The following is a 7,750-nucleotide window of genomic DNA, read 5'->3' as shown; positions in this document are numbered from 1 at the left end:
AGACTTAGATTTCTCAAATTCCAAGTCGAACTCTTGCAGGATAACAATCCATTTAGAGTACTTGCCCCCTAGCAATTTCTTGGTCAAAATGTAGATCATAGGGTTGCAATTAGAAATTACTGTAGTTTTACGTAGTAAAATGTAGTGACGAAAATGTTGGATAGCTTGAACAGCTGCCAATGCCAATTTCTCCACATGTGAGTATTTTAGCTCAGTTGGATTTAAAGTTCGACTAAGGTAATATATCACATGTTCACTTGCGAATTCATCTTCCTGAGCTAAGACCATTCCAATGGTGGAATGAGAGGCGGCGAGATACAAAAAGTAGTCTTGGTTGTAGTTGGGAGGATGCAATAACGGTGCATGGGTCAACGCGTGTTTCAGTGCATCAAAATATTTCTGAGCTATCTCATCCCAATAGAATGATGTATTCTGTTTCAACAACCGTGTAAAACCCTTTGTAACCTCGGCGTAGTTAGGAATGAATCGTCGTAAAAAGTTTGCTTTCCCTTGCAAACTTTGGAGTTGGCGAAGACTCGAAGGAGGAGGCAATTTGATGATAGCTTCAACCTTCGAGGGATCGACACGAATGCCGGCTTTCGAAACAACAAACCCTAGCAATCGACCCGTTTCTATATAGAATACACATTTGTGTGGATTCAACCGAATCCGATAATGCCTACACCTCATAAAGATTGCTCGTAAATGGACAAGGTGATCAGCTTGATGTAATGAATGAGCAGGCAAGTCATCGAGATAGGGTTGCACAATGTGCTTGATGTCATGAAACGCGTAAGACATGGCCCTCTGAAAAGTTGCTTCAGCATTCTTGAGCCCAAAAGGTAATTTGCAGTAAGCAAATGTCCCCCATGGACAAATGAAAGCTGTTTTTGGTTGATCGGCAGGTAGAATATTGATTTGATTGTATCCTGAAAAACCATCCATGAAGGAGAATATTTCGCTGCTGACACAATCTTCAATGATTTGATCGATATAGGGAGTTAGGTAATTGTCCTTCGAACAGGCTCGATTAATGTCCCTATAGTCGATGCATATTCTTATTGTTCCCTGCTTTTTGTTAACCGGAACGATATTCGATACCCAATCCGTGAACGGGATCGGATAAATGAAACCTGCTTTCAATAATTTTTCAACTTCCGCTTTAATTGCAGCAGCTTTTCTTGGGTGAATCTGACGCAAACGTTGCCGGACGGGTTTAGCGTCCGGGTAAGTCTTGATCTCATGAACAACAATCGCGGGATCAATTCCTGGCATTTCCTCATAGGACCAGGCAAACACGTCGTGGAATTCTTGGAATAGGGCCTTATATATTTGAATTTCGTCATCTGTACACGAGGCACCTATATGAATGTTCTCAAGAATTCCAGGCTTAACTGAAATGTCAATAGGAACAGTTTGAGAGAGGTTTCCCAAATTTAACTCTGAATCAGGATTTTTCATTGGATTCTGAGGTTCCTTAACATATTCAGTTGTAAAAATCGATGAGAAATCATTTTCAAAGCGATCATTTTCGGGCAAGAACAAAGATCTGTGATGGAGATCTTCCCATGGTAGATCATCTACACATAGAATTTCACAAATTTGCTCATCGGAGTGAATAAGTTCAGAAAAAGTTGTTGAATCCGAGCTTGATGTGAGAAGTGATTCCTCACGGACCACATTCATTAAGTCGATTTTGGTTGAAAATGGGTCGGAAAGCGATTGCACGGCCTCATATGCAATTTCATATGGACTCAAAGGCATAGAATCACCAAATGAGTCTATCTCAGATTCAGGAGGAATGATCCAAGGATCATCATAAACAATGGTGTCTGATGTAATCATATGAATGGATGCAAATGAAGACGATGCGTTGATTGGAGGAAAAGGAAAAGTTCCCAGTAAACCGGCGTCTTTAACTAGTCCTACTCCAACATCCTTAAACGGGATAATCGTTTTACCGACATGCTGAATACTTTCAGCAAGGGCTGGGTCGGATGAAAAGTAAGCCAGCTAGTCTATTGTTAAGATCTTTCCATTATGAGGAAACTTTATGACCCGAAAGACTAATGATACGATAGCTGTCATAGCGTAAGACCAACTACGACCCAAGAGAAGGTTGTAATCTAGAGGGGCATCAACCACCTCCACATCTAGATTAACGGTTTTTCCTTCAACCCCTATAGGCAGATCCTGTAGAATGCCAAAAGGATGAAACCCACGGCCATCGAAGGCCTTAAGAATCGTCGGGGATTGATTTAGTGAAGGAGAACCAAGCGATCTCCAACACTGTATCGACATAATACACGTTGAGGCGCCCTCATCAATCACAGTTCTATGAATAGACCTATTTTTGACTATCACTGGAATCTGGAAAGCAATTTGATGAGGTAAACACGGTGTACTATTTTCTAGATCGAAAATTACCAGGTTCGAGTCCTGAATGTCAACAGCTCCTATAGCCGACAAAAGTAATTTACGTTGTGCTGGACATGATTGCAACACTTCCAAAGCCGACATTGCTGAAGGTGAAACAGCTAAATCTTCAACAATGTTATAGTTCTGAGCCGCTCTCGCATGTGGATTAAAAGCGGACTTTCGAAGTATACCCTTGGCGGGCGGTTTGATTACTAAGTCCGGGTTAGGTTTCTCGATCTGTAGTGGATCGGAACCGGGAGCTGAGGTTGATGGGTTGGAATGAGAAGATTCTGCTTCTTTGCCATCAACAGGACTTTTACTTCCGTAATCTTGCGATCGAGTCGCAATACTTACATGGGACATCATCAATATGGGTTCCTCATTGGCATTCGAGGAAGAACCTATCATCTTACTGTCTTGAGCTGGAAAAGGATCCTTCAAAATAGCAGGCGTTTGGGAAACTTTGATAATCTTCGCAACCTCTGCATGATGAGGGCAGTCTCTCGTAAAATGTTCTTCATCACAAATGAGACAAGGATAACGAGGTTTGCGTTTTTCATCATTGGATTCCGATTTTTCAGGTTTCCCTTTTGAATTTTTGTCCGTTTTATTCTTCTTTTTTCCTTTCTTCTTTCCACCGGATTTTGATTTAGCTGTAGATGACTCTACAATGTGAATATCAGCGGAAACCTCTGCAAAAGAATCTCCTGTCGGGGAATCTGGCAAGGTTATGATAGGAGAAGAATTCTTGGAAGACTTCTTCTTACTTTTGGTGTTAACCGTGCCAATCATACCGTCAGCGGCATGAGACCCAGAAGGAGCTGCAGCGATTTGATTTGACTTGGGAAGATCGGGGGTCTTTTCTTGTAACGTACCTGACTGAGTATAAACCAAGTCAAGGTACTGTGCTTGAGCAATTACTTGCTCCTCAGTAACAACTCCGGCTTTAGCAACATCTTCAGTGATCTTTGGCAACAAAGATTTTACAAACCACTCAGCCAAAATCTGATCCGGAATAAATACCTTCACTAAACGCCGTCGACGCCTCCATTCATGAATATGATCAGAAATATAAGTGGACGTCGATTGCTTTAACGAAGTTAGTAATTCCGTGCCATTGTCATATCTGACTGGCAACTGAAAGTGTGTTAAAAATGAGGTAGCTAACTGACTAAAATTATAAAAAGTGCCTCGTGGTAACTCAATGTACCACTTGGCCGCGAGACCAATTAGAGTGCGCTGGAAAAGTCTAAGATGGATTGAATCATCTGAGATGGAGTTAGACGCACACTAGAGGTGGTAAGTCATCACATGGTTCGATGGGTCCTCTCCTGACTTACCTTCGAACTTGGGAATGTCACTGGGAAACTTATTCGGCATTGGCGGCCAAAACGGAAGATAATTAATGGGATCGTTCGTTAGGCGCGACAAGTCAGGAAAGTCCAAAGTTGCGATAAACGGTAACTGACAATTAGGGTCCCTAAAACTCTGGGTCATGAGACCAGCCCCAAGAGGAGGATATCCAGGATAACTTGGAATAGGAATTGCATTTGGGATATTGTATCCTCCCGGAAAACCAGGATTAACCGGACCGTACTGGGGTTGTTGAGGTTGTTGATAAGTGTACCCAGGGTACGGTTGATACTGATAGACTGGCTGCTGCACAGCTGGACCGAATTGGTACTGTCCCTGGTACAGTTGATAAGTAAATTGAGGTTGACTAGTGACAACCGTACTTAAACCAGGTTGCCCTGCAGGCATCTGAACCGAAGTTTGAATGGTGGGTCTAGATTGAGGTAAAGATGCCTGAGGAGTAGATATAGGAATAGTAGAAACCGGAGCTGCCGATACTCCAGAAGTAGGTGGGGTAGATTGAACAGATGTTGCGGTAGTTGCAGCAGTCGTTTGAGGCGGAGTATGAGGTGCACTAGGCCCAGACTGAGAAACTACCGAAGGTACATAAGTTTTAATATTAGACTGGACTGGTTGCTGGGGGGTACCAGAAACGAAGGGTTGTCCAGTTTGAGATGACAACTGTACATTTGGCTGCAACACCTGTTGAGCTTGCGATGGATCCCACACTAAGTTCAGTCCGGGGTACGGACCCATTACAGGTTGAGGATATGGGGGACCATAACCAGGTTGAGGGTAGGGTTGGTAATTTACAGGTATATTTCCCGTTCCTTGAACATATGATTGACCGGAAGGTGGTTGGAAACCTTGGTTCGAGTACTGACCTTGGGGTTGATACCCTTGAGGCACGTACTGATACTGGGGTTGACCTTGAGGTACATATTGGTACTGGGGTTGACCTTGGGGTACATATTGAGGCTGGGGTTGACCTTGAGGAACGTACTAGACCGTAGGTATGTACTGTCCTTGAGGTTTCCCCCCAGACGCAATTTGGGTACCTTGAGGTTGCCCCCCAGGTGATATTTGAGAACCTTGAGGCTGCCCCCCAGGCGGTAACTGGCCACCTTGGGGTTGAGGATTGGGAATAGAACCTGACATCATGAGAATGTCTTCTACACTCAATGGTTTTTTACCATTGTTTCCAGTTAATAACCCTTGTTCAATGGGTTGAGGAGATGCTCCCGCAAAAGTACCAGAAAGTGACTGATACCCAGAGGGAACAGAAGGACCGCCGTACAAAAAGGATTCAGGCGATTGAGTGAACATGGATGACTATTCTAGAATTCATCCAAAGTAAGTTTTTTAAGATAAACATTGCGCCTTTTGACTTTCACAGGGGTACGCACCCACCCCTTTACAGACAGAGCGTGCAGATACGCAGTTAACACAAACAAAGGGTGCGGGCCTGCAGGTGACAAAACGAGAAAGTGCGGAACCAGATCTTTTATTGATTTTCAATGTCTTTCTCCCATTTTTAAAGCTTGACTTAAAGAGCTGAGGTCTTAGACTTGCTTAGGAGGACAGCACAAGTGATGATGGACTCATACTGACCGCAGATAGTCATGGTGACGATATTTTTGTGTAACACTTGTAATCAAATAGAACATATCAAATTCATCACAAAATATTAAATAATATTGAAATGGTTTTATTAATGTCCTAGAAATTTCTTAACTATGGTAAAAGGGATGTTAGGTAGTTATAAACGGAAACATGGATGAGAAAGGAATGTGTGAAAATGGTAATTTTAGAGCTGGTCATACCTCCCATTTGAAATGTTGTCTTGTGGAATAGAAATCAAAACATCAAAACTTTAAATCAATCTATAATCATCTTCATTTCTACTCTTAGCTACCATCATTGCATGAATCAATTTATTATTAGCTCTAAAGTAGGCGTTCATTTATTTTGTAGTCAAATTCATTTGAAAACAAAAAGACACATGAAAGCCCATCATGTTGATTCCTAATTTCACTCTTGGATTTACGACCCTCCAATTCTTGTTAAAGCTTTAGATGCTCTAAATGTAATTCTATTAGCAACCCCATCTTTTCTATAACCCCATCTAGACTCCACATGGTAGCATATTTTGGCATTTCAATGTTTTCTTTGCTACTAAAATTCCTATGTTCTTCTTCACTTTCTATTTCGTTCTCAAATATATGTATATCAATTTATATATAAATAAGCCTACTTTTTATTTCCATGAGTGCTCTCCTACTAATTATCTCTTCAACGTTAGTACTATCCATACTAAGCATGTTCTCATGATAAAAAGTATTTCAATCCTTATGAATAACTTTATGTGGCAAATGCACACGGTCCTTGTGATGCTAAAAGTTAACGACCTTGTAATAATGCATCTAATAATGAATAGCACAATGGGCATCCATGTTGGGTTTGAGATGTAAACAAAATTGCACCCATACCTTCATGTTTTGAATTATGAAATTATATATAGTTACAATATCTACTTACATATACAAATCCTTAATTCATGTAGGACATGAAAATACAAAGCATAAGCTAGATTCTACTTAGCATGAACATATTGATTTGAAAGAATTGAAATTTTGCATCACCATAACAAGAAGACAAAGAATAAACACCTATGGATTAGCTTGTTGAAGTCAAATGGGCTACAAAGCCACTCCATAGGATGAGTCTTTGGCTTATTCGGTGTATTTGTGGCTTTGAACTTGGTTGACGAATAAGGTCGATAAGCTATACTAAGAAGATCAAGAGGAATGGGCCCTAAAGATTCCAATGGCATTATGAAAACATAATATTACATGTATGGATGGATGGAAGAAACAACCTTAAATGATTTATTTGTAGTTGTGTAGTGGATAACCTCTTTGAGATAGTGTTTCTTATAGTGGTTAAAGATGATTGAATTAAAGTTAAAAAGAATAATTAGGATTTAACATGGTCTACATATAATTGACATCCCATCATAATAGTTTGGGCACATTGATGTGGGTTAGAAATAATATAATTATTGAATTTGAGGGGTAACACAACTTTTAGGCGGTATATCTACACACATATAATGATCTGGAATTTATCCAGGACAAAGAATTAAAGGAATTATAGACTCATGTGCATGGATGTGGCTATGTTACTTTATGCAATAGATCGATAAGATTGCGAAATACACAGACACTGAAGCACTTAGTGAAAACATAACAGGAAAACATGTAAACACAACAAGTTTATTAAGGAGTTCACCCAATACTCCTGGGCTACGTCTCCTGGTCTAGCTTTCAGTGGAGGCCTCTCTATTATGTTTTCAAAGAAGAGTTTTACAATAGTGAGCTCAATTTAAGTCTCACTCAACATATATAAATTTGTAGGACTAGACTTGGATCCCCTAAGTCTCTAGAGTACATAGACATTTCTTACTGAAAACTCGACCTCTATTGGTCACAATAGTATGAGCCCAATCCGAGACTCAATACATGACAAGGATGTACAGAGGAGTTTGCTTGAACCTCTCAAGCCTTCTCTAGAGTACACAGACTCTTTGAATCTCTCTGGCTCTGTCTAGCTCGACACTGCCTTCAGGTCAGCTCAACTTACTTTCTCTGTTCTCTGCTCTTGGATTACGACCTTAACTATCTCCCACTGCTCCCTTTTCTTCTATCAGTTCATGGCTTTAAAGCCAATCTGATTTCTGACTATTCATTTCTGCTTCCTGACACTCTGGTTCTCCTACCTCTTGTCTGTTTGAATTCCTTTGTTCTACATCATCATCACTATGTAACATCTCATAGGGAGGTGGCCATCTGTTTCATAACGAACTGAGTGTTAGTCCTCTTGGAAGTTTTTAAACGGTCGTTATTTCTATTTAAACCCCAGATTGCCCTTGAATACGATTCCTCTGCCAACTCATCGTTAATGTCGGACTTCAAACTTT

The sequence above is a fragment of the Pinus tabuliformis genome, chromosome 2_2 (genome assembly GCF_031772625.1).
Source record: "Pinus tabuliformis cultivar Carrire ecotype Pingquan chromosome 2_2, CPIR1, whole genome shotgun sequence".
Lineage (NCBI taxonomy): Eukaryota > Viridiplantae > Streptophyta > Pinopsida > Pinales > Pinaceae > Pinus > Pinus tabuliformis.
Note: the sequence above shows the minus strand (reverse complement) of the source record.